Source organism: Trachemys scripta, chromosome 4 (genome assembly GCF_013100865.1).
Source record: "Trachemys scripta elegans isolate TJP31775 chromosome 4, CAS_Tse_1.0, whole genome shotgun sequence".
In the NCBI taxonomy this organism is placed as follows: Eukaryota; Metazoa; Chordata; order Testudines; family Emydidae; genus Trachemys; species Trachemys scripta.
Window position 1 is genome coordinate 41,248,200 of NC_048301.1, and position 27,457 is coordinate 41,275,656.

At 45.3% G+C, this 27,457-nt stretch overlaps 3 long non-coding RNA genes across 4 annotated transcripts in view; 2 read left to right on the top strand and 1 right to left on the bottom strand.

Moving 5' to 3' along the window:
- Positions 1–1,879, top strand: part of LOC117877438 — a 76,813-nt gene extending 74,934 nt beyond the window's left edge. The window contains exon 3 of the long non-coding RNA XR_004645714.1: positions 1,461–1,879. This is a non-coding gene — a long non-coding RNA (uncharacterized LOC117877438). The remainder of the gene's footprint in view (positions 1–1,460) is intronic.
- The window catches only part of LOC117877437, a 43,838-nt gene extending 23,361 nt beyond the window's left edge, over positions 1–20,477 (bottom strand). Inside the window, exons 1-2 of the long non-coding RNA XR_004645713.1 lie at positions 20,309–20,477; positions 4,848–4,902 (exon numbers count right to left, since the gene is read on the bottom strand). This is a non-coding gene — a long non-coding RNA (uncharacterized LOC117877437). The remainder of the gene's footprint in view (positions 1–4,847; positions 4,903–20,308) is intronic.
- Positions 20,478–23,867: 3,390 nt separating this feature from the next.
- The window catches only part of LOC117876368, a 96,636-nt gene continuing 93,046 nt past the window's right edge, over positions 23,868–27,457 (top strand). Inside the window, exon 1 of one of the 2 annotated variants that reach the window (XR_004645478.1) lies at positions 23,868–23,931. This is a non-coding gene — a long non-coding RNA (uncharacterized LOC117876368). Of the gene's footprint in view, positions 23,936–27,457 lie in introns of both variants that reach the window. The other variant, XR_004645479.1, reaches the window with a different exon arrangement.

Sequence of the window (27,457 nt, forward strand, 5' to 3'; positions counted from 1 at the left end):
TAGCTTTATTTCCATTGGAGGGTGGCACTCCTGTCATGAAATTTTAGCTCTTGTTTTGAAATGGGCTTTCAGTAACGAAATCCCACCTCTGCCACTACTTCCTGGGCTCCCCTATAGTATTACAGAAATAACAAGAGGCATATTGTCTCCTCCATTCAGGGAGGGGATGGAAACTCAGTAGATCCCTGTTGGGGTTGATGGAAGGGTTCCACCTCTATGGCATCATTACCCCCTGGACTAAAAGAACTGGGAGGGGATTCCACAAGTAGAAACATTTAGATTCCTTTAGATGGGGGAGCAGCCTGGGTAGGGAACTGTGGTCCAATGTCAAGAAACAGCTCTGATTGCATCTCAGAATATCAATACCTCCAGTGGCTCCTGAAAGCTTGGATGATCTCTCTCATTCCAGTCTCTTCTTCTCCACATGATCTTGCATATTATAGAGGTCCCAAAAATCCAGTTGAAATTAACTTCTTCTTTGTCTTCTGCCCCCCTGCTTGCTTGATACCCTGCTGGAATGTCATATAATGCTTACAGACTGGCACAAGAATGTCAGTCCCAAAGAACCTCTCTCAGCATTATAAATGGAGATGTTTATAGTCCTCTGGGTTGAAATACCTATGGGGACATTCAGGGAATGGGCATAAACCACTTCCTATCCTGTTAGGGAGTGCTGCCTGCTTTCTTAACACTCGTCTCTCTCAGGAGGTGTCCAGGTAGATAACGACTCAGAGCTCCAGCTGAGTGCAGCTCAGCTTGCTCCAGCAGGAGGCACTGTAGGGAACAGGGTAAGAGTGCTGACTGTGGGGGAGCTCCCAGCTACTGCAGTCCTAGTCTTTTCTAGCAGGAGGCACTATAGGGAATGTGGTAGAAGTGCTGGTTGAGGTCCCACTACACCAATCGCAGCAGCAGGCTCTGTAGGAAATGATGCACTGTGTGCCCCTATACCCATATCCTCATGCCAGCCCATCTCTGCATTGAGTCAGAGACTCATTCACTCTCAGCTGCCCTACAGTGGATTATATTGGAGTGTGAGGAATGGGGCCAAAAGGGAATCTGGTGGGAGAAAGATGAGGAGGATGTGAGAGAGCAGGCTGAGAGACATGAGAGCTAGGTACGGAAGAGGAAAGAGGGAGCCAACTAAAGAAGAAAAGAGAGAAAGAATGAGCAGAAAAGTAATCATGTAATGGGGTATACTGGCCCTTTAACACTAGAGGGGGCCAGAGACTCCCTTGCAGGAACGTTGGAATAAATAGAGGCCCTGGAAATGGCCTGGTAGCAGGAAGAGAAGAAGTGGCCTTGGGGGATTAGTAGTTGGATGGGGAAAACCAAGACACTGTCCCTTTAAGGGCCTTGGACCAGGAGCCCTGTTGGTTAGGGCAGGGCTCCTCTCTCTCCCAACCAATGGGGGGAAGCTCTGACGGAGGGCACTACAGTATATATGTTGTCTTCTCCCTCAGAACAGGGACCGCACTGACAGGGAGAATGCAGCCAGTGCCCCAGCTAGGAACAACAGGACTGGCAGCTCCACGAAGAACCGTCTGAGGCAGAATAAGAGCTCCGTGTGCAGCAGAAGAGCCAGAGATGAGTATGAAGTTCTGTGTTGCTGAAATGGACTTTACATTTGGGACACTGAGGACTATTTTGAACTGATTTTGATGGTTAACCCAGCCCCAGGCTGTTGGTGGTGGTAGTCTCGGAGAGTCTGTGGGAAGCTTCTAAGGGTCCCCAAAGAGGGTGAACAGAGGGTGCTGCAGAGGCACTTCTGGCCATGGGGGGGTGCTCAGTAAACAGCAACAGAACAAAAGAACAAAGAGGGGAAAAGGGAAGAAGAGAGTACAGGTCTGTCTCATCTTACGCTGGGGTTACGTTCCGCAGTCAGCGCCTAAAGCAAAGATCGCGTATAGTCAAAATTACATTGATTATAATGGCGGGCGGAATCACCCGCACTACAGAAACAGTATTTAAATTGTTATTTTTCTCTTTGTTTTTGCCGACCGCGTAAAGCTGAAATCGCACATGTTAAATGCGCCTAAGATGCGACAGACTTGCAGAATATTAGAAAGCCTGGAAGGACGAGGCTAAAGGCAGGAAATAAGCCAGAGCTTAGACAAGAAGGATATTCCAAAAACCCTGAGCAAGCAGATGCAAGTAGGAAATACAGCAAAAGGAACACAGCATGGGTGAGTACTGTCTATTCCCACCTGGCCTCTCGCAATCATGTGGCTCAGGTTTTATATTGAAAGGAGGCCTGGGGAGTAAAAGGTGGTGGCTATTTGGCTGAATTGTGGACTCCATTTTCTCTCTCCTTTCCAGCTCCCTGAACACTTCCATGCCCTTTTTTGAGGAGCAGGAGTCCTGTCTTTTACCATGAAAGTCTGGTCACCCTGTACAGGGAATTGTTCTCTGCAGTGTTTTCCTACCATGCTTGGGTTCTGCAGTAATGGCAACCCAGGAGGATACTTCCATGCATTTCTATGCTGCAGCCAACAGGCTGGGACTGTAATGAGAGAGGACTGGAGCTTTGTGTGACAGAAATCAGACAGTACTCTTTTCAGCTGATATGATCAAGTAGATCTGGAATAGGGGACATGGACAAAACTTTTCTATTGGCTGTCAGTGACTATGTCATTAGTACCCTATAAATCCACCAATCCTTTTTGTAGAAGGTGGAAAATCCAGTTCCATAGTGATTAAACGCTCCAATCCCTGCTTGACCGGAGGATTGTTACATTTTTATGTTGCTTGAAATAATCCTTCCCTCTTGTGCCATCTAGTCTCCCTACCCTGAATTACGTAAAACTAATAATATAGACAGTGCATTTTTTAAGCTGTTAGTGGAAAAACTCTTGCCCCATAAACTGAAAAAGTGGAGTAGAACTTCAAAGCCATAAGCTACTAGCTATTTCCTCAGCTCTGAGGTGTGGTGACTGGGGTGCAATACTCTTCTGTTCACAGCAAATCACCCCACCCTGTTGGTATATGATTCATTGTATCCTTGAAGGTATGTATTACATCCCTCACTTGAGAATACTTCTGTGTTGTGGCACTGGCTCCACCAGCCTGTTGAGCTTCAGCAGTTATAGCAGCAGCTGTATTACAGAGAATAATTATTTAATAAGCATTAGTTAACTATTTAATAAGCATCACACAAAGTACACAGTGCTCTGCAAAACACAGAAACTACATAATCCCTGCCCTGTGTTGTCTACAATCTAATATAGACAAGACAAAGCACAGCACAACAGTTCAGGTAAGGGTAAGTATGAAGAGCAGAGATAAAGGTAGGTGTTCAGATACCACAGAGATGTATAGTATAAACCGTTCAGACTCTATTAAATAGAGATCATTGATAAATAAGGCAGGAAGGGTTTTTCTGTCAGACGCTGCGTCCTTCAGAATTTGCAAACTGTATTATACAGTTGGGTGTGGCTGGTCTGTTCATTTTAAGAAAAAGATCCCTAGTCTACATAGCTCTGTGAGATCCATTTGTGGAATGAATCCCCAAAGAGTTTGTTAATAAAGAATAAAGGAACAGGACACAATTCTGTGCCCCCAAACGCACACAGAGCACATTTCTGTCTTAATGCAGAGATGTTAATACCCCCGGGCCTCTTTCTGAAAAGGCTGTGTCAGTTTGTGCCAACCTTCATCTACAAAACTTTGCCTTGACTATAAAATTACTGGTTTACAGCTCCCTGATGCCTGTGAGAGCACAAGAGTCTAAAACTGCTGCACAGCACTGGAAAAGCAGCAACACTTTTATTCTGGGATCAGTGTCATCTGCACGTTGTGGGCAGTGGGGGAAATCTCAGGGTCTTTTTGAGATAAACAGGAAAATAGGGACATCTGTGACTATTTTCTTGTCTGGTACCATCCATGGTAAGTTTAGCGAGATGTTTAGAAATTCCTCTCGCTCTGCAGCTGGACCCCATGTAGCATCAGTCTCTGTCTTTGGTTGGCAATAGCAGGATGTCCTCTTGCAGATCGGAAAGGTGCATATGTCAAAATGAAGAGAGTCAACTGAACTGATTAGGGAGGTGGAGACATGGACTTATGAGGAGAGATTTAAAGAGCTAAATATGTTTAGGAGATGGCATAAAGGTCTGCAAGTGTAAAGATGAAGGAACAAAGGAAACTATTTTGGGTGGTCCCTGGAGTTATAATTAAGAGTAATGGAAAAATTTTATGTTGAAAATCAGAAGAGCCTTAGTAATAGGTCTCACTATTAGCTGGGGAATAGTCTCCCAAGGGTAATAGTGTGAGCCGCATTGCTTGGGACATTTTAAAACTCATCTGGAAAAGCACTAGAAAATGTACGGTAGGGAACAATCCAGCATTGGACAAGGGGTGGGCTGGAATGACCTCTCTTCCAATTGATCTTTTTCATGTGCAGATATGAAAACCTGTTCTACCTGTACATGTCCATAATATTCAAGAAAGGACATGGCAATTTTTTGATGCTGTGCAGAGGCTTGGAATGTTGAACGTAGTCCCGGTAGCAATGGATTAGTGCGCAGAGTGCCTCCAAAGGTGCATGACAATGCCATTCATCACATTATTTTTATAGTTAATGTGGTAGTACTTGGGCAGGATCATTGAGGGCACCATTGTGTTGTACAAACACACTGGAAGACATAATGCATGCCCCAAGGAGCTTACAATGGCCCTGCAGTTTATTATGTGGTTATCGCCCATATCGCCAATACTTCCAGAAATGGAGACTCAAACCAAAGCCTGGAAAAACAATATTAAGCAGATTTCATCTTGATAATAGGAGTGCCAAAAACACACTGAAAGTAGCTTTCTATGATAAAAATATGCAACATGATTACAGCCCTACATACCTCGGTGTGAAACTTGACTGGACCCTCACCTTCCATAATCACCTTGAGAAGGTAGCTGCAAAGATAAAAACGAGAGTCAACATAATTCAGAAACTAGCAGGTACAACCTGGAGTGCATTGGCTTCAGTGTTGCGAACATCTGCAATGGCACTTGTATATTTGGTGGCTGAATATTGTGCTCTGGTATGAAGCAGATGCTGCCACACGCGACTTGTTGACAACCAACTGAATACAGAGATGTGGTGTATCACCAGAACCCTTCAGTCGACTCCAACACCATGGCTATCTGTTCTGTCTAACATCGCTCCCCGACTGATATACTGAACTGCTGCGACACTCTGCGACGCTCAGCGAATCCAGGAAAACAGATGTCTTCCTATCCACCAAGACCTCAACAATGGCCCCCTCAACACCTTAAGTTAAGGTTTCTCAAACTGGGTTTCTCGGGGTCGCGAGGTCATTACTTGGGGGGTCGTGAGCTGTCAACCTCCACCCCAAACCCTGCTTGCCTCCAGCATTTATTATGGTGTTAAATATATTAAACAGTGTGTTTAATTTATGGGGGGGGGGTCACATTCAGAGGCTTGTGATGTGAAAGGGGTCACCAGTAAAAAAGTTTGAGACCCACTGCCTTAAGTCCTGCAAGCCTTTCTGGGAACATTTGCTTAGCCTCATGCAATCGGGCTATGATCAGAAGGAGGTTTGGAAAGCAGATTGGGCTAAAAAATAGGCACCTTGTTCTGGAGCCCATGCAGAAGGTTCCTGAGTTCACCCTTCCTTGGTCATCTTGGTCAACTCTGAAGCAAATCCGAACTATGGTAGATACAGACATCTAATGCACAAATGGAAAATCAAGGACTCCCCAGCGTACAAGTGTGGCTCCCCACAATAAACTATCAAACATATTACCACCTACTACCCAATCTATAAATATGAAGGAGGCATCACTATAGTAAATTCTGCTACTCCTGATGTAGCCACTTGGCTGGATCAACTTCAGGTGAAATTGTAGCTGTGCTCTACACCAGCCATACGAAAGAAGAAGCAGCCCATATGTGTGGTGAGGAAGCACTATATAATTTTATAGCATACTATTTAAAAAACAAACAGGATGAGCACCAAACCTCAGTATCCTAGAATTGAATGCCTTTGTCCTGGCCATTTTCCCCCACACCCACTGCTTTTGTTAGCTATGGATGCCTGTGTGACAGGGTACTGCCTGCTGGTCAGAACTACCTGCCACATGGCATGGCCCTTTAAGAGATTGGGAGTGGTCTGATACCCACGGTCTGAGGAAATAGGGAAGGGGTCCTGGCAAGAAGTAGCATTTAGAAGGCATCCTGTTACTGAATCTGTAAGGGGCTGGGTCCAGGAGCCTTGCAGCACGTGGGGCAGGGCTCCCCTCTCACCCAGCCAATACGGGATACGCTGGAAGAGTTGGCCTCCATCATCTCACACCAGGGCAGATGCCTGTAGGCACTGCAGGGAGCAAGAAGGCTCCTGCAGGGCCCTGAGTTAGTGGGAAAAGACTGCAGCGGGGTTTGTCTGCTGAACCCTCCCAGCCTGAGGCTGGAGGGACTGACTGGGAAAAGGGCCAGCTGGAGGAGCTGACTGAGGCTCTACAGCTTTCCTAATGTACATATCCAACTCCAAGGAAGAGAGCAAAGCGGCTCCTGTCTTAAGGAGAGGGACAGTGGGATTGTATGAGATACAGCCCAGCTCCAGGAGGAGGGCTGCAACCTCCTGAACAGGGGAGGAAACTGATCATGATTCTTGCATGGACCTAGAGTGGTCATAAACTGGAGCAGCTAAATAAGTGAATGAGTAGAATAAACCAGTCTGTAGAATGAGTGAATAAACCAGTCCCTGCAAAGAGGGCTTAAGCTAATCTGGTTTGGGTAATTTTCTGAAAAGACCCAAGGGACACTGAGTGCAATATGCCTGCAGAGCCATGATAGACCACAAGGGGAGAGGAACATGCTCTGAAAGGCTGATCCCTTAAACCAGTGTTTCCCAAACTTGGGACGCCGCTTGTGTAGGGAAAGCCCCTGACGGGACGGGACGGTTTGCTTACCTGCCCCGTCCGCAGGTTCGGCCGATCGCAGCTCCCACTGGCTGCGGTTTGCTGCTCCAGGCCAATGGGAGCTGCTGGAAGCGGCGGCCAGTACGTCCCTCAGCCTGCTGGTAAACAAACCAGCCCAGCCCGCCAGGGGCTTTCCCTACACAAGCGGTGTCCCAAGTTTGTGAAACACTGCCTTAAACCCTTGACGTGCGGAGCTGACTTAAATGGAAGCTCTGTGTGAGATTGTCTTTGTCTTGTATCTATTTGCAAGGCACCATCCACATGTGTGGCATTATGGAAATAACAAATAATATCGGCTGCTGTACTTCCTTTGGCCTGGACACAAGACATGCTAACAATGGGCTTTGGTAAGGACTGATTTTTCTTAAGCAGTCGGGAGCTGTACCTAATGTTCCTAATAGAACGTGTGCTGTGGTTGTTAAACAAGTGCAGTGTCTGTGGGGAAAATGTGACAGAAAACAAATACCGAAGTAGTAAAAGCAATGGAGTGGGTGTCACGAGATAGGGGTTGTATTCCTGGTGCTGCCACTGACTTTTGTGTGACTTTGGCAAATAATTTAATGTATTTGTGCCTCAGTTTCCCCACCTGTAAAATGAAGATACTGTTACTTACTGTCCTTACTAAAGCACTTTAAGATTTTTTTTATGAGATGCATTATAAGCGCTGAGTTGTTATTAATAAATATGAGTAGTCTTGATCACAGAGAGAAACACAGAACACCTACTCACTGACTTCTATGTTTTTGTCATTTCTTATTGTTCAGTTTTTCAAACCATCCTCATTGAAGTGTTCAGAAGCAAAACTCCACCCAGTGTTGAGTCTTACAAACCCCTATCAGTTCTCATGAACTTATCTAGTAAATGTTTTTATTTTTATATTTTTCTTACCTATGCTACACTGACCTAGTCTTGCTCTCTAGTTCTGCCCTAGAGCACTGGTATATGACCACAGCTTCTAGCATTAAGTATTAACGTACTTTGTTTTCTACAGCTTTCGGCAGCTCTTTCTCGCTAACTATTAAGTAGCTTTAATTGTTGTGCTACACTCACCTCGTTATCTCCATACTGATTTATACCTGCCTCTGGAGATTTCCATTACTTGCATCTGAAGAAGTGAGGTTCTTACCCACGAAAGCTTATGCTCCCAATACTTCTGTTAGTCTTAAAGGTGCCACAGGACCCTCTGTTACTCTCTACAGCTTCACTGTACCCGCTGAGTATGAAGCTGATGGTTTGTTTTTACTTTTAACCCCTTTCCAGTCATTGAAGTTGAAAGTTTAAGTTGCTGTGTTTATTGGGAATATTATGCTTTTATTCACAGGATACATCTGTGCTATAAGAAATTTCTAAACTGAAGAGAACTTAGTTATAAAGCTGGTGACAGCATGTTACATTGGGCTGCAGCACTCAATCCCTTCAGCATCCTGTATTGTTACTGGCATAGCGTTGAGAACTGTAGAGAGATGTATAACTATGAGCTTTGTTGATCCGATCTCTACTACTTGGCTATTCACACAGCGACAAGTGAACTCCCAAAGTTCTGTCCCTACCATGTGCTTGGCCTTAGTGTAAAAACCTGGTGTGGGATGTCTGGGGGCAGAATTCTCTATTTTGGATGTTCAGGGATTGGGTCAGGACTCAGGGGGGAACAGCCTGTTCCACTATCCCTCCACTGATCTGCTTGGATGTGAGGATGATTGGGGAGGAATTCTGTGACCACCACAAGGAGGGGTTGAAAAAGACCAAACTAGTGCAGTGTACAGAGGATGCAAGCAGAGAAAACTCTGAGCGTAAGTATGAGCTGGTATTGTGGCTCAGTGCTCTGATATCTTGTGCCTCAGCAGCTTAACTCTTTGTTCTCTGGGCCCACAGTCAACATCCCAGTTTGCGCTCTTACATGTAAGGGGAGGAAGACAGGCTCCCACTTGTCTCTAGGGCATCATTCTGAATCCGGCTCCAGTTTGATTATGATCAAAAGTTGTTACCGTCTGATAACAGGTTGAGGAAATCTTGATCCAGTTCCTAGTGGGTCAATATCTAAATTCAATCCTTGGCTTCCCCAGTGAAACTGTTAAGGAGGCCAGTCACAAGAGTTTGAATGAGCCATAAAAATCAAACTCTCTCTTACCTGTGGAGGGGGTCCTTCTTCAGCCCTGCCCTATTACTCCGGCAAAGCAGTGGCGGGAAACCATGAATTGCCATTTTCTATGCTATCCCTGGTGAATCCTCCATCTCATTTCCAGTCTTAACTGAAAAGACACTTGTCTTCCTTCCATATACCTCCTAACTTCTGATTCGGGTACTATTTAATACTAGCGATTGGCAGTGCACCCTTTAAAAGGCTGCCGCTAACAATGTTGGTGCCTGTAGCATACTTGCTCACCGTTTTCCTGGTTAAAATACACTTAACTGATGACCTAGATGCCTTTTAGTGCCATAAAGGTCAAAGTTCAAATTTTGTTTTTTTGTGTGTGTGTGTGTGTGTGTGTGTGTGTGTGTGTTTACATGGCAATCCCCAAAGTATGAGCTGATTAGGATTCAAGGCTGTAGCTCTGATGGGCACCTGAATGTTTAACATCCAAAACTAAAGTCTGGTGATGTTTTGGTGAACTTGGCTAGTAAATTCAAAAGCCATCTTTCAAACAGGATCAGGAGGGAGCGTAGTGAATTACCGGTCTGGTCTGAAGCCTGTTTGTTCCAAAAGATCCCTCTGTGTAGTGAGTTAGTTCAGAACAGGAGATCTCTGGTTCAGGGTGGAAATTCATAGAGGGAAGTTGTCCTAAATCTATAAATAAAGAACCGTTAATTGTCCTTTTGACAAATGTGGCCATGAAAATGTGAATGAGTTTACCCTGCTTTTGCTCCAGATGTTGACAAGGGGAACTGACTTGTCCTTTAACCAAGACTTTGCTATACGTTATACCAGGGGAGCCCAAACTTTGGCCACCCAAAGGCAGATCCCTGGCATCTTGCTAAGAGCCTAATAGCCATGGAAGCTTCATAAAATGCAACAGGTTGTAGCCACCTCTAACTAATTGTGGGTCCTCCACCAACTCTCATTGGATCCAGCCTCAGTTTTCTGATCAGTTGCTGCTGCCTAGACAGGTAGCTACTTAAATTGGCCCCAGCTGTATGAAGCAGCTGACAGCTATTAAAAAAATGATCTCGGGTCTCTCTTGATTCTCCCACTTTCTACATTTCCTATCCACTCCCTTTTGAGGTTTCCTTATTTTAACTTCTTAGGAATCTTTCTTTCCAGGTCTTCCATTTACTATGTATCTTTTCTCTCTCTCCTTTTTTTCTTTTAAAGGAAAACCCTGTCTTTTGTTCTTCCTCTTCTTCGTTGGCTTCCTTCGTCTTCTTCCCCCCTTCCCACTGTCTCTCGTTTCTCCCCTTTGTAGGTACCTAGTAGCCAGGAAAAAGGGGTGGATACCTGGGCCTGCAGCTTTGGCATGAAGTCACCTCCAGAAGCACATGCCAAACACTTCTGGAATCAGCCAAAAGGACTGCAACAAAAACAATAGAGCTGGCATCATCTCCACTCTTCACTCCCCCAGGGCTCTCTGTGATGCATTTATTCACTGTTGTTAACAAGGATGGTGCCCCGAACTCACGCCATGGTGCTTGGAAAATGTCCCCCTGTGATGTTAGGATTTTATCTCACTCCAGAGTTCTTCCCTCTGGCTGTCTCCGACCATCATGCTTGTGTCATAACTATAAAGGGAAGGGTAACAGCTCTCCTGTGTACAGTACTATAAAATCCTTCCTGGCCAGAGACTCCAAAATCCTTTTACCTGTAAAGGGTTAAGAAGCTCGGGTAACCTGGCTGACATCTGACCCAAAGGATCAATAAGGGGACAAGATACTTTCAAATCTTGGTGGGGGGAAGGCTTTTGTTTGTGCTCTTTGTTTGGGAAGCTGTTCGCTCTTGGGACTGAGAGGGACCAGACATCAATCCAGGTTCTCCAAATCTTTCTGAACAAGTCTCTCATATTTCAAACTTGTAAGTAAACAGCCAGGCAAGGCGTGTTAGTTTATCTTTGTTTTCTCAACTTGTAAATTTACCTTTTGCTAGAGCGTTTATCTCTGTTTGCTGTACTTGGAACCTAAGGCTAGAGGGGGGTCCTCTGAGCTCTTTAAGTTTGATTACCCTCTAAAGTTATTTTTCCATCCTGATTTTACAGAGATGATTTTTACATTTTTCTTTAATTAAAAGCCTTCTTTTTAAGAACCTGATTGATTTTCCTTGTGTTTAGATCCAAGGGGTTTGGATCTTGATCCACCAGGAGTTGGTGGGAGGAAGGAAGGGGGATGGTTAATTTCTCCTTGTTTTAAGATCCAAGGGGTTTGGATCTGTATTCACCAGGGAATTGGGAAAGAGTCTCTCAAGGCTACCCAGGGAAGGGAATTAGCTTTGGGAGTGGTGGCAGCAGACCAGATCTAAGCTGGTAGTTAAGTTTAGAAGTTTTCATGCAGGCCCCCACATTTGTACTCTAAAGTTCAGAGTGGGGAAGCAGCCTTGACAGCTTGTATTCTCAGTTTTGTATTCTCTAGCCTAGAAGGCTGACTCTTTGTTATTGTGGAAGTCTGGAATGTCACCATTTCCTCCCTCCAGCAAGGTTCCACATGTGGGTGACCAATTCTGGCCAGGAAGAACTGGCCACAACTCCCTTTGGAGCTCATCAAAGCGGCTGCTAGTCTAGCTGAAGGGGGCTGCTGCAGAGTGGTGGGAGACAGACCACCCACCTCAGCTCTGCTTGCAAGGCTGAACGTATTGTTTCTGCAGCACAGCCAGCCCCATATGGGAAGGGCACATGCTCCCAGGTTCCCATGGGGGGTGGGGGGATTACAGCCCAATGTATTGCCACCCAGGAATGGTTTTTAATGGCAAGTTAACACTTTGTCCCTACCCAATATCTTTCATTCAAGGATCCCAGAGCACTTTACAAAAACTGGTGAATTAAGCCTGCCTACACCCTGTGTGAAGTGGGTTGGTATCTTTACCCATACTTTAGGGGATGGGGAAACTGAGGCATAGACATGAAGTGACCAGGGTCACATAATGAATCAGTGGCAGAGTCAGGGTTAGAACTTGGCAGTCCTAGCTCTTACCAATAAACCTTATCCATCACAGGGGTGGAATGTAACCCCTGTGTCCGGACTGTCTCTGACTGCAACTACTAGACTACATTCCCTCTCTTTCTCTTTTCCTTCACTAATGATCCTCCCACCTTCCTTTCTTCTTCATTACTTTCCTTTCCACTCTTGCTCTTCCTCCTCCCCCTACCAATGAGCTCTAGAAGGAAGGAGATGATAATGCAGTAAGTCAGGGTGGGAAACTCCCCTCAACCATTCCTTCTCCTCCCCCCTCCTGTCCATACAAGATTGATAATGAAACCGATACCTTTCACCGGCGTAATTTTCATATTTAATGAGCGTGACTCAGAAACTATTACATTAATTAGTCAAATCCCACAAACCGTTAATGGTGCACACGGTAATTAATATCGTATTCAATTAAAAGCTGACCCGTTTCAGGTGCCTTCCCCTGGTTTGGGGGGCTCTTTGGAGACGGCGTATGTTACAGTGCCTGAGGCCAAGCCTTTTATTTTTTTTCCAGCAGTGGGTGAGGGAGGTATTCGTCTTTTCCGTCTTGCTTCTGTAGTTTTTTCTCCACGAACATATGCTGGGTTCTTTCCCCCCGTCTCTGAACGTGGCGGTTCTCGCTATACAGACAACCTGCTTTCTGTGATTTATGGGTTAGCCCAGCGCGGGGCTCACAGACTGGAAAATTTCCAGTTTACACAAGAATTCCCTGAAAAATGAGCTTGGTTAATTTATTTCTTTCATTAACGAGTTCGAACTGTGAGATAATCTTTCTGAAACCTGCCCCCTCCCCTACATGAACCCTGACAAGCTCAAGGCCCCCCTACCCGACTCCTAGCAGATACTCAGATTGACTCCTCAACTAGCTGCAAACAAAGCCACGCGGATGAAACTCACTTTCAAAACTTCTGCAAAGGGTGATATTCTCATTGCTTGTGAGAGTGGTTCCTGGCCACAGGCTCACATCCCAGGGCTGGTATTTCAGGGCTGGTAGTCTAGGTTCCCTCTCTAACAGATCCTGCTCCCATTGAAGACACTGAGACTGTGGCCTTTGACTTCAAGAATAACAGAGTTAGACCTTTGTGCTGGGCCTCTGTGTCACAGCTGCCCACTTCCCATTCAGCTGTGTGTATTCAATGGCTGCTCTGTACCCCAGTCTCTGAAAAGCTGTCTGGTGGGTTAGGGTCATACAGGTCAACAGGAGACAGTAGGTCAGGGATGGGCAAACTTTTTGGGCCGAGAGCCACATCTGGGTGGGGAAATTGTATGCAGGGCCGGTGTTGGGGTGCGGGAGGGAGTGCGGTGTGCAGGAAGGGGCTCAGGGCAAGGGATTGGGGCAGAGGAGGGGTGCAGGGTGTATGAGGGGGCTCAGGGAAGGGGGTTGGGGTGCAGAGTGCAGGAGGGGGCTCAGGGAGGGGGTGCAGGAGGGGTGTGGATTGCGGGAGGGGGCTCAGGGCAGGGGGTTGGGGTGCACAGGGGTGCAGGGTGCAGCAGGGAACTCAGGGCAGGGAGTTGGGGGGCGGGGTGCAGGAGGGGTTCGCACTCCAGCCCAGTGCCGCTTACCTAAAGCGGCTCTGGGGTGGCAGCGGTGTGTACCGGGACCAGGGCAGGCTCCCTGCATGCCTGCCCTGTCCCCGGACCCACGCCGCTCCAGGAAGCACTGCGGCCCCTGGGGAGGGCGGGGGGCGGAGGGCTCTGTGTGCGCTGCCCTTGCCGCGCCTCCAGGTACCTCCCCCGAAGCTCCCATTCTCTGCAGTTCCCCGTTCCTGGCCAATGGGAGCTGCTGGGGGGTGGTGCCTGGAGGCAAGGGCAACGCATAGAGCCCTCTGCCCCCCCGCCCGGGGGCCGCAGGGACGTTGGGCCGGCTGCTTCTGAGAGCGGCGTGGGGCCCACGGCACCATAGGGGGCAATCCTGCGGGCCGAATCCATAGCCCTGAGGGGCCGGATCCAGCCCGTAGTTTGCCTACCCCTGCAGTAGGCCCTAGCTGCTATTCCTGTGATCTTTGTTTATTGAACTGATCCAGTTGGTAGGTGGTTTGGGAGCTGCTGGTTACAGTGACCTCACGGTCAGTAGTTCTCTGCTTGAAATCCCTTTGTTTCGGTTCAGGCCATTACTCCCGAATAACTTCTCCTCTCGATCCTTTCAGAACTATCCTGGCCTCAGGTTTTTAGAGTCTTTTCTTCCTCTCTCCCATGCTGAACAGTTTTGGGATATGCTGTCTAATTTCTTGAGCATTTTTGGCACCTTTCTTTGGACTCTCTCCAGTATTCCTATGTGCCTGCTGTAGGCAGGGGCCAGAACTGAGCACAAGACTCCTATGCACTCTCCCTAAGGCTGAACAAAGAGAAATGATCACTTCCTCTGTCTCACAAAGGATAGCCCTATAGATAACATCCCAAAAATAGCACTGGTAATAGCATCACGCTACTCATGCCTGTTTAATTTGGTATCTGCTCTGACCCATAAGTCCTTCTCTGGATCACTGCTCTCTAACCAGCTCCCTCTTGGCTTCTCTCTCTGTGTGGTATTATTCCCCCCAAGTGTATTGCCACCATTTATCCATATTAAGTCTCTTTGGAACAGAACAAAGATCCTGTTGTCATGTATATATCCTAATATAACAAAGAACCAGGAATGGAAAATACAAAAAATGTTGATGTAATTGTTTCTAAATATAATATTTTCTAAGTTTTCCAGGAGGGGTTGGCTGGCCTTTAGGGAAACGTGTAATATTTTCAATGACAGCAGCACAAATACCTTGTAATTACCCTTTAGTAAACTTTGTAATTTAATAGGACTTACTGATGAGGACTCTGTATCTACAACCATTAGGTGCCTGCAGGTTACTGAGTAGTAGGTCCAGTAATTTCCATGTGCAATACACTGGCCTGCCCTCTGGTTCAGAAGAAATGATCATGCATTTACACTCTATTTGTGTGGTGCTTGTCATATCTAGATGGTATGATTACATGGTATTATTAGACTGTAAATTAGCTCTTCAAGGCAGGGACAGTAGCCTCTCTTGTTTCTTTTACAGAGCACAAAGTTAACAAATAATCATAATATGTCGTCAACATAGAAAATGTATCTGGCCACTGATTAGTGTGTTCAATATCATTAAATAGCTGGAAGTTACCAGCTGAGTAAAATGTTACCAGCCCCTTCAAACTGCTTATGCCAGGGGAGTAATGAAGGCATCAAGTTGGTAGAATGAGGGTGACTATACAAATAAATTAAGGTAAGGACACTGGGCACACCCAGTGTGAACTAAGGCTGGAATTTTGAAAGAGACCTAAGGGAAGTCAATGGGACTTGTGTGCTTAACTATCTCAAGCCCCTTTGAAAGTCCCAGTCTAATGTTTCCATCAGACTGAGCTGAGCACACAAGTAGCTGTTAAAACATGCTGGACCTGATTCTCCCCTGCCTTGCACCTTGAGTCTTCATTTACATCTGCCTAATGAGGGTGCTAAGACATTACCAGTAGGGCTGTGTGACTATCTGGCCGTTCCAAAAAAATCAGGAAAAAAAATTCAGTTCAACCCCAACTGAAAGCAACATTTTTTTCAGAATTTTTGGTAAACTGAAAAAAGTTGGAAAAATGTCTTTTCAGATTGAACAAAATGTGTTGTTTCCTTGCTAAGCATTTCAAAAATAAAAGCAAAGAAAATGAAAGGCTAGATTCACAAAACTTGTGGTGGTGCCACCCACTCCCCGTCCCTCTCCTATAACTTTCAGCCCAGTGATTAGTACACTCACCTGGGAAGTGGGAGACCCAGATTTGATTTCCCCCTCTGAAGCAGTTATTTCTTATGAGGTATGGCAGCATTTCTGTCCTGGCTACCTAGCCCTAAGCTTGATCGAAATGGCAGTTCTCATCTGCATAAGCAAGTTATCGCACTCTGCATCTAGAACCTCGATTGTCATTTGGGCACTGCCAACTTTGATTTTAGGATAAAATCTCTATAACAGCCCTCCCCGTGGCCTGACTATTGCTCTCCTTGCAGAGATGGTACTGTTGCTTAGTAGTTGTATAACCATTATACTAGGGGCTTCAATCAGGCTTAGGGCTGTGCAAAAATATAGTCCTTTCCCACAGAGTGTACACTTTAAAAGGCGGTAGGCGCTTAAAAATGTCTTGGATAGACCTATGTTCTTCTCTCCTAGCCTCCTAATTGTTAAGTCCCATTGCCTTGTCATCTTTTTGCTTTGTAGTCATTGTCTTTTATGGCTTTAGGCTGTTTTTGTATCTGCATTTATTGACTCTTAACTGGCCTGGGTGTACACTAGAATTTCAGAGTTACAAACATCTCAGGAATGGAGGTTGTTCATAACTGTGAACAAAACATAATGGTTGTTCTTTCAAAGTTTATAACTGAACGTTGTCTTAATACAGCTTTGAAACTTTACTGTGCAGAAGAAAAATGCTGCTTTCCATTTATTCTTTTAGTTGTTTACTGTATTCACTTTTTTGTTTTTTTGGGGGGGAGAGGAGGGGTCCTTTGTCTCTGCTGCCTGATTATATTCTTCCGGTTCCAAATGAGGTGTGTGGTTGACCGGTCAGTTCGTAACTCCAGTGTTTGTAGCACTGAGGTTCTAATGTATTTTATTTCTTTTGCAGTGTGAGTGCTCCTAAGAGATACATCTTTCCTCCCTGGCTGGTGGCTCTGCCCACAGGGGAGGAGATATTTTTACTGCTGTGGCAACATCCATCCATGCCCATGTTAGCTGTGCGCAGCCAGGTGGAGGTTCACTGACATAATTTGGTCTGTAAACCTGCCCATACATACACTTGCACGTACACACACTCATGTCCATACTGACAGGCACATAAATATAAATACTTCTGCTGAAATCTGGCCTTATATAATCACAAGGAGGCTACATCTCAAGCTATACGTGAAGTGAATCCTGACTTCAGTGTCAGGGTGTTTCTTACAGATCGACCCTACAGCAAAAGGGTTTTAACTAAATGGCCCCACATACTTTTGCCCTACCTATTTTCCCTCTGCCAGTAGCTGTGTGCCTGCCTGCTTGTACACACAGCTCTCTTGACTTCTTCCCAGAATACTGCTCTTCACTCATGTGGCTTACAAACCCTTGCCTTCCCTGCCCTCCATCAGTACTTCTAGCCCTGTCTGTGCACACAGACCCCTTGCTCTCACACATTGCCTGGCTGAATCAGTAATTCTGCTTCTTGGCTGATGCCCAGTTTTTCACTGGTACAATGCATGCTGGTATCTTCTACCTGCTAATACTTTGGTTAGTGTCAGGAGACTATGCGTTATTCTTTGATGTGATCCATCCCTTGCTATTTTAGACCTTGACACCCCCTCCCCACCAGAAGCTCAGTTGATACACCTCAATCCTGACCTACAGAAATCCCTGCTATTTCACTACTGCACCTTCGTTGGGTGCCATCCTGTCAGACTGTTGTGAGGTTTTGTGTCTAGAACGAAAACCACCAAGCTCTCATCTCTTGTGCGATGGGGCCAGGATTTGAACACTGATGTGAAGAAGTGAGCAGTCACTATACTAACCCACTGTGCCATCCACACCGTGTAGCATTTGCTCTTACATATACTTGATGTGTCTTATTCTGTTGCACTATGCTAATGTCATAAACCAGGGCTTATGATGATACCAAAACTCCCGTGGCCCAGGGCCTGGCTGGGTTGTTTCCATCTGGAGGAGATATTGATGGTCAGTTAGTTCTTTGATTAAATCCTGTTTGTGTGCATGCTTTGTAAAAATAGCGTCCTGTTTCCCTGAACACAACAGGAACAAACAGGAGGCAGTTTCCCTATTCAAAAATCTAAGCCTGTTTTCCAGCCAGTTCTGTGCCCCAAGGATATCTGTCTTTGCTTCCTCTGAGGGTCATGCTACCCATGTTTCTCTGGCTTTCTGGTTCCTTTCTGCTTCTGACCTGTAGACCGACTCAGTCTCATCAATCAATGCCCCACCTGTTGCATTTTCAATCAGTCCCAGGGAAATCCCTTTTATTCTTCTTCAGGTGGTATTTGCTCAGGCCTTCTCATGTGGCCTGCACCTTGGATAGTGGTTTCAGTTGTTTCCTCTGTCTTAATCCATAAAGAAGCTTAATTGTTCTTACATTTAGCCTGAATGAAAGGGCCTAGCATGCCCATCAGCATCAGTGACATCTATGATTGCCCACAGATCAAAGACCTGCTTGATAGCAGCTACCAACATCCTCTAGCACAACAACACGGTATATTCTTGAGGAGTTGATTTTAAAGGTTGTAAAAATTCTTGTGCTAGTCTAGATGCAGCTAATCTTGAGGCCTCCTTTAATCCATGGGAGTTTGCCTAAGTATCTCAGAGTTTGGCTCACTGGAAATAGGAACCACTACAGAAGGCAAGGCACATGCCTACTCTGCTGCTCATGATGCTGGGGAGCCACTTGCAGGGGTAGATGCTTTCCAAGCACAGGGCAAGCAGTCCTGAACTTTGTGTGTGCATCTCTCCCCAGCACAGGGAGAGAATCCAACAATATTTCACCCAAATGAGAAATGTTATTGTGCAGTTTAAAGCCACGCAGCGCCTGGTTTTGTCTTTATTTATGCCCTTCTATTTCCTTCTCTGCTGACATGGGTGCACATGCCGGGAAGCACTGAAGGACATAATTGGCGTTGTGAAAAATTATTGGGAAGCCAGGACGTTCCCTTGCAGTGATCCCCCCCCTTCTCTTTCCCATCTGTCACCATCTAATGTGACAAAGTTTTTATCGGGCATCGAGGCAGAGGAGATTAAAAGTAAATACTGCAATCAGGAAGCAGCTGGGGGGAAAATGTAACACATTTCACACTAAGCTGAACAGCTCATCAACTTAGCCTTATATATCTACGGTGGGAGGGAGCGAGGGAGGAAAGGCTGCAGGGGGATGGGGAAGTTCAGCATGCTCCTCCACGCTGGAAAGCTGGAGGGGATTGTGGTTTCCTATGTACGCAGGGCTCCCACTTTCGGACATTTGTTTTGCTTGGGGAGGAAGAAACCCCAGAGCAGTGTCTTCCTTTTTGTGTAATAAGGTCCTGTCAAGCAGTTTGTTTGCAGGCCCTGATCTGTGTATTCACGTTTGTACTCTAGGCTTCCCCTCCCTGCTTTAGAGATTATCCTCTGTGCTGGTGTAACTTTTGAGTGGGCTAGAGTTCACTTCATTTCCTGTCTCTAGTGCCTTAAAAAACACCCTCAACTCCCAGAGCAGCTGGAGATCCAGAGTTCAGTCTCTAAGGATTTTCAGCAAGGATTGCACAGGGTCAACCTCCCCACATTCAAGTCCCAAAAGGAACTAAAGAAATTAATGTAATTAAATAACTTTGTTTCTTTATCATAAGATTTTATAATCTAATTTTTAAGCACAACATGGCTATTTTATAATCCAGACATTACCTTCACAGTTATATATAAACATAAAGAAAAAACATTAAAATAAAAAAGTGAACAGTTCAGTCCCCACAGAAATACAGTGAGAAGAAACAGAAAGTTTCCAAAAGCTTAGATTTTGTTCACCTAAGTCTCAGTTAGAGTCTTTGATCACCAAATCTATACAGCCTGCTGAGTCTAAAACAGGGGTTGGCAACCTTTCAGAAGTGGTGTGCTGAGTCTTCATTTATTCACTCTAATATAAAGTTTCGCGTGCCAGTAATACATTTTAACGTTTTTAGAAGGTCTCTTTCTATAAGTCTACAATATATAACTAAACTATTGTTGTATGTAAAGTAAATAAGGTTTATAAAAGGTTTAAGAAGCTTCATTTAAAATTAAATTAAAACGCGGAGCCCCCTGGACCGGTGGCCAGGACCCGGGAAGCATGAATGCCACTGAAAATCAGCTTGCGTGCCGCCTTCGGGTCTAAAACAACCTGGTCTAAAACAACATCTTCCCTCCACCTGCTTGTAGGAATCTTCAGTTGGAATCCATGCAGACTCTTCGTCTGCTGAAATCACTGCTAGCCAGTCAGCTAACTGATCAACAAACCACGCAGTTAAGTGTATAGATTTAAAGAAAACTCTGTTACAAGAAAATACAAAACTGAGAATAGCAAAATATAAATGACTCTTTCCCCATTACTGCATTTAAAGAAAAGTTGGTGAATCAGACTAGTTGAGACAATTTAACTAGAACAGTTTGGCTAAAATCAAAACACTCAAATCATACAATTAAAATAGAAGTTGTTATTTTCCTCTCCCAATTTCCCCTTGCTATAATTAGCATTGCCCATGCTTCCCTGTTAGAGGGTTAACAATATAACTAACCTGCTGCAAAATGCTTCAGAGTTAGGGATAACAGCCTGGTTTCTGTTCCTGGGCTCAGCTTCTCTCAACTCGCACAGGGCACATGGCCTTCTGCAAAGCAGCCGTCCTGCCTGCTTGCCCTCATGGGGTCTGACTCCAGCAACAGAGAACCTATTGGAGCATACCCACAACTACCACACCCAATTCCAGAAGCTTCTGGCTGTGGAGTGCTTAATCTGCCTAGCAACAATGACCCAGATGCAACTCACTCCTATCTCCCCCCATGGGTCTCTTAAAGAGATATCTCCCTATTAGGCACATGGGTTACACTGGGACTCAGTCGTGCCCAGTTTGGGGCAGGCAATCTAGCACACCAGGGTGCCAGGAAGAGGATAGGGCAGGGCAGGGTGTGCCCTGTGCACACTGTGGCAAGAGACAATAGGCCAGAGTGGGGAACCAGACCAGACCCATAGGATAGCGTGGGGTGAATGTCGGTCAGGCTTCTTCTGCACCATTTCCCCCTCCAGAACCTCCCACCCTTGGGGGCAGAACTGGGCCCTCACCCCTCACATGCCCCCTCATTAAATGACACTCTGCAGCCCCTGGATTTTGTGCTATGCTACTGCCCGCCTCCCACTCAGCTGGGAAGGCTCTAACTCCCATGAAGCATGGGGTACTCTAGACTCCTGTCACACAATCATGAGCAGCTCCCAGGCAGCACTGGGGGATGGAACACATGTAGCTGAATGGGAGGCAGTGCACACTGGCTCGACCAGGCAAGGTGTTAGGCTGATTAAGCTAAACACCTGAAAAGTTTGGGAATCACTGGCTTAAAGCACCTTTATACATGGAACTCTAATTTAATGGTGGAGTAATTTACATGCATGCCGCTCTGCCCGCTTGATAAAGTGACCAGAAGCAATAGGCAACTGAGAACTGGGGGTGGGGAGACTGAGAAGGACATGAAGGGTGGAGGTTGGGGATTAGCAGCAAGGTGATCCGCAAAGGGTTAAAAAAATTGACAAGCCCACACACTCTCTCTCTCTCCCCTACATATGCAGCAACTCAGTTTCTGGTGTTTTGCTTAGTAATTTTTTTTTCTTTTCACAGAGTTTGTGAAAGCGTGTTTGTGTTTTCTTCCTCTTTTTTACGCTATTAGTTTTATGTGAATTCAGTACTGGTGAAAGAAGCTGTATTGACAGCTCTGAAGGCTGTCAGAATCCTCTGTTTATTCCTAGGGTGAATACAGCTTCCCATACACACCACCCCCTGCTAATGTGACTCACTCCAAGCTTGGAATGAAATGGATCCTCCTAGGGGTGTAAGGAGTTCAGTTTCTGGAATCCATTGTCTTTGGCTTTTCTGCTGAGTGCCAGTATGGGGGGCAATTATTGGCACTTCCCCTGGTGGTTTATGTGAAGTAGACAGCTGTCCTGCTGGGAACTAGACTCAGACCCCACATCTTTAATTATTTTGATGACGTTTCCCTATCACCGGCTCTGCAATCTTGAAGACACTTTCCCATTTTTTGCAGGTGCAAAATCTTGCCAGCCAAATGCTGAAAAACCAAATCTGTCATTGTCTTTGTGTGATACGCCTTTAGCATTGCTTGGTAACTTCCAGGGTTTCTGAACATAGGGAGTGTGTTTCACCTCAAGTCTGTGATGGCTCTTGTGTGAGATGGGACACTGTCACTTTGCTTTCTTCTTAGTGTGCTGCTTTGAGCAACAGAATTAGGTAACTCCAGGGGCTTGGAATGGCACTCAGTGTTACAGGTACAGACTTGATACTGACTCACAATTGCCACAATCAGATTGCTGTTTGATGGCCTATGAGAATTACGCTGATGATCTCGATCTGGGGTCTTCCAGCTGGAACAACTTGGTCAGGTCACGGAATCTGTGCTCTGGGTACAGCAGAGGGAAAGCTGTGTCCAGATTCAGTACTGTGATTGTGCTGTGGCTCTGTGGCCTCTTCAGTGAAAACAAGGGTTTGCCGGCCATTGCAGCTGCCTGGCTCCAGCATTGGGCTTTGATCGTAGTCACTTATGGCTATAGGATAGTCTAAAAGGCAGGGCACAAGCATGCCAAAAAAGATGCGCACAGTCAATTGCCATTATCAGGTTCCATGGAGCTTCCAGGAGAGATTGTGGAAAGCCTGGAGCAAAGGCTTCCCTGTTAAGGAAATGGACTAGACAGGGTTCCTATCTTGTCCTAAGTGCATCGGCACTTTCTCTGATGTGGCCAGCCCTGCAGTTAGGGGAAGAGTTCTGTCCGTTTATGACTAGGAGTACTGACTTGAGTAATAGAGAATGGATGTATGTTGTGGGGCACGAGAGTCATTATTTCCCCCCACAAGGATGGGATAAAGTCCTGACAGTTATCTGAAGCACAACCTGGCATTTCACACATAAAATATTTGGCTCGGAGCTGTTTATAGTGGCCAAACATGGATGATGACCGGAAAGAAGTAGTAAAGGGATGTCATCAATGTTAAATACACCAGCAGACCTCCGTGCTGGCATGCCTTCATCTCTGGAAATGGCCAGGCCACTCATGGTTCTGCCCATGTATAGACTTTGCAGGCCCTAACATGGGGAAAATGGTTCTAATCATAGTGGATGCACATTTGAAATGGTTAGAAATCCATGTGATGACCTTGGTGACCTCCACTGCTACTTGTGAAAAGCTCCGATGTCATACCAGGAGTACTTGTCACAGACAATGGACCACATTTTACAAGCATGAGATTTAAAGACTTTCTGATCAAGAATGGGATTTAACATATTAAAACATCCCCATATCATCCAGTGGCCTTGCAGAGACAGCTGTAAGGACTTTTAAAGTGGGGTTGGAGAAGAAGATTAATGGGAGCTTGGGGACAAAGCTGGCTCTATTTCCTCTGAAATACAGAACCATTCCTCCAACTACAGGGAGCGTGAACCTGGCCCAGCTGTTGATGGAATGGAAGATAATTGGGACTTCATCCATCTTACTATGGAAGGGGGAGTGTTGATGAAGCAAATGTTTAAAAAACCCATGACTGTCATGCTAAAGACAGAGAGCTAGGCACAAAGAACCTGCTCTATACCAAAAGTTTCAATGCTCGCCAGCCAACATGGATTCTGGATACTATCCCAGGGCAAGTTGAACCCTGGTTGTTTAAAATCAGTTTAAATGATGGGCAAGTCATAAAATGACATCAGGATTATGTCTGCTTGCAGAGTGATGTGTAAGCACCAGAGCCTTTGCCCTTGGGTGATGACCATCTGGAGGGACTGAGGCCAGGAAAGGATGCAGTTTTATCAGGAATGCCTGAGACGGGGTATTGACAGAATTGCTGGACCAGGGGACTGAGGAAAGGGGGTCTCTGCTCCTGGGGGAGACTCAGGCTGCTGCATGCTGGTGCTACCTTCTGAGAGAGAGAGAGAGAAGAGCCCCTGGCTATTTAAAAGATTTACATCCAGGATGTAAATTAAGAGGAGAGGAATCTAGTAAAATGGTCATCAAGGGGTTAACTGGGTTACTTAGATTATTATGGGTTGGAGCTATGCTCCACCCCTCTCTTACTTCTGATAACTGGTGTGTGTTCCCCCACTCTGTTAGGTAGCTGAATAGAGCAGCCTGTTCCCCACCTGCAGTACTGTAAGTAAGTGTGTTCCTTGTGCACTTTTTAAAAATGGTTGTTTCTTTACTTGTTTGTGAGACATCTAGCATGCTTTTAGATGCTCAAAAAATAATTATAGGCAGAGCTGGTAGAGCCAGCTCTGTTTAAGATTACCAGACACTTCCAGTTTAAGACCTTGTTTTCAGTTGCTTATAACTTTGCTAAACTTAAACTGTTCAGGTTGAAATTTTCCATGTCAGGTGTCTGCCTTTGGCTGAAATTTTCTATAAAGTTTCAGCTAAAATAGTTAAGCTGTTTCTGAGAATGAGATCACCGAAAAACACATTTATTTGCCGGTGTTAAAAAAAATTCTTACAATGTTTTTGTTGAGAAGCTCTAGTACCTCCATGCATTCCAGCAGGGATTTGAAATTGGCAGTCCAGGACATCCCTTTGAAAATTCACCCAAATTTGGCCAAGTTTTAAGCCTCTGAAAAAAACTATTTGCGTGTGCCCAATAGCAGCTGGTTAGAGTTTGGATAGCTAAGTTCTCTGAAGAGCCTGTGTGCATTGAGAATGCTTCAGCCTCCTACAGTACCTGCCTGCTGACTGCACTGCACAGGTCTTCCTCACAGTGACTGAGTATGCTCCACCATAGGCCTGCAGGCGCTAAGTAGGACTTTCTACCACTTAATCTCACAGGGATATTGTGAAGATAAATCCATTAATGTTTGTGAAGTGTTCAGACATTATGGTAGAAACACCCAGGAGGAAATGAATACTTTTTATATTCAGTGCAGGCTTTGGATTGTGTGCATTTTAAATGAGGCCTGGGCTGCACATTGAATGAGGAGGGTAAAAAGAAATGTTGAATCACTACCCATTCACTGAGTGAAACAGGGGTCCCAAGGAGAAATAGTTTGTGATTATGCAATTTAAAGACTGGTTGCATGGGCAACCTTAATTCTGGCATTTCCTAACTCTTATGAGTTTGCAATTTTAATGCTCTTTTAGTGTTGTTGTTTTTTTAAAGAAATTCCATGGTGTTTAGTTACAATTCAATGTTGCCCAATGGTCTTAAACAAGTGAGGTTTTTTTTTCTGTTTTTTATTCCTGAGCCAAGTTACAAGGAAAGAAACCACAGGGTATTGCATAAACATAGGGTCAAACAGAAAAAGCCAAGTCTGGGCTATGATCCAGTAGCTACAAGACTGGGCGTGGGCCTCTGCCTCTTGAGGGACCCCTAGATTCCAGTAGTTGCTCTAGAATGTCTTTGAGTGCCTGATTGGCCCTTCAGTCCCCAGCCTGGCTTCATTATGGTACACTTGTGGGAGATCTGCACAAAGAGTTAACCCTTTGCTTATTGGCATGTAGTTAGGGATCTGCATCCTATTGCATCTGTTTCTTTATATCTGCCAAGTTGCTCTCTTCGAGACCATCCACATTTCCCTTGTAGTCTTCCTCTTTCTAGAATGTGCTTAGAATTCGATAGAGTCCTTCAAAATGTCTTTGCAAATCTAATTACTGTAATTTTCAAGATACTTGCATTTTCAGCCTCATTTTCAGTCTGTTTTAGCCTCTCTTCCTCATCCTCCTTGATCCCACAGTAGTGATAAACTTGGCAACAGTCTGTGCACATAATAAACTTGGGAGAATTCTATTCATGTTTGTTATACTGTGCCCATCACTGTGGAATCTGAGGACGGTCTCAGTGGCAGATCAGGGAGGAAGAGAGACAGTCTGGGAAACAGGTGGCACATGCAGTTTTAACAGTGTGTTAATTCCTTTTATCTCGGGGCACCTGACAACTACTACTACGTGGTCACAACTGAAATGAGTTGGGTTGTCTTACACTAGTCCCTTGGGGATGTTTTTACACCACACAAGCATTGCATAACTTGACGTGACTGCATCTGTGATCAGAAGAGGATCAGGACTGGAACAGTAGCAGGTGCTGTACACCAGGTACAGTGGCAAAGTCACATGTGGGAATCTTGCATAACGCACATCCATGCTATGCCTGGCATTAACCAAACACTATCAGCACTTCACTTTCATCAGCACCAAATTCACTGTGTTTTTTCAAATTAATGAAGCAGGGATGCTTTTATTCCAACATAGATATTGGACTGAATAGCTGGGAATGCGCAAAACTACTGACAAGGTCAGTTGCATTTTGTGTAAGTGATGAACCCCTCTATCAATTCGTTCATCCCTCAGTTCAGTGGCAGACATAGCTCATTGCTTCTGTTTCTCCAGGTATCCATCTGAGCAGAGCTTTGGTTAGATGGCACCAGTAGGTGAATTTAATGATCTCATATAGATTCAGAGACCTTGGGTAATATTATTTGTCATTATACAGGTACCTCTTTGCTAAGAGCTAGCAGAATTTGGGGCCTTGTGAGTCAGTTTCCTATATGGAGAAAAGTTGGTAAGATGAAGTCAGGTATTTCCACAGTATAATTTGTTTATTTACCAGATGCGCACATTCCCAATTCTTTGAATTGGGGTGATAACAAATGACAATGGAGGCCTCTCCCTCTAGCCCAGAGGTTCTGAACCAGGGTATGTGTACGTCTGGGGGTACACAGAGGTCTTCCAGGGGGTACGTCAACTCATGTAGATATTTGTCTAGTTTTACAACAGGCTACATAAAAAGCACTAGATAAGTCAGTAGAAACTAAAATTTCATACAATGACTTGTTTATACTGCTGTATATACTATATTATATGGTAACATAATGTGCATATATGCACTGTATTAGACATGCGTTTTATGTCATTTACTGACGCATGCAAGCACATTAATGACAGGCACTCAAAGACATTGTAGAGCAACTACTGGAATCTAGGGGTCCCTCAAGAGGCAGAGGCCCACGCCCAGTCTTGTAGCTACTGGATCATAGCCCAGTCTTGGCTTTTTCTGTTTGACCCTATGTTTATGCAATACCCTGTGGTTTCTTTCCTTGTAACTTGGCTCAGGAATAAAAAACAGAATTAATGAAGCTGAAGTTGTAGTTTAAGTGAGGTTAAACTTGGAGTATGCAAGACAGATCAGACTCCTGAAAGGAGTCTAGTAGTTTGGAAAGGTTGAGAACCACTGCTCTAGCAGAAAGCTCAGTTAAGGCACCTCTGCCCTGTCTTCAGAAGCAGCTTGTACTCTGTATCACACAGGTCTCTCTCTGGTTAACTTGCTCTCTGTTCCTCTTCCTACTGCCTGGGCTGCACCTAAAATGTAGGTCAACCTAACACTATTGGTTAGGGGTATGAAAAATTCACATCCTTGAGAGATGGAGTTAAGTTGACCTAAGCCCCGCTATACCCACAGCTAGGTTGATGGAAGCATTCTTCCGTCAATCTAACTACCACCTCTACTACCGCGATTGAAAGCCCCCTTCCATCACAGTGCGTGGTGTCTGTGCTACTGTAGTGTAGCCATACCCTGACTCAGCTCCTGCCTTTCAACCTGTGAAAGCCCTAGTAAAATGCTGCTCAATGGGACTATGGCTTAGAGAGGCGAGCTTGGGCATCTGTCCTCTTTTTGTGCAGATGTTTTGTGACATAA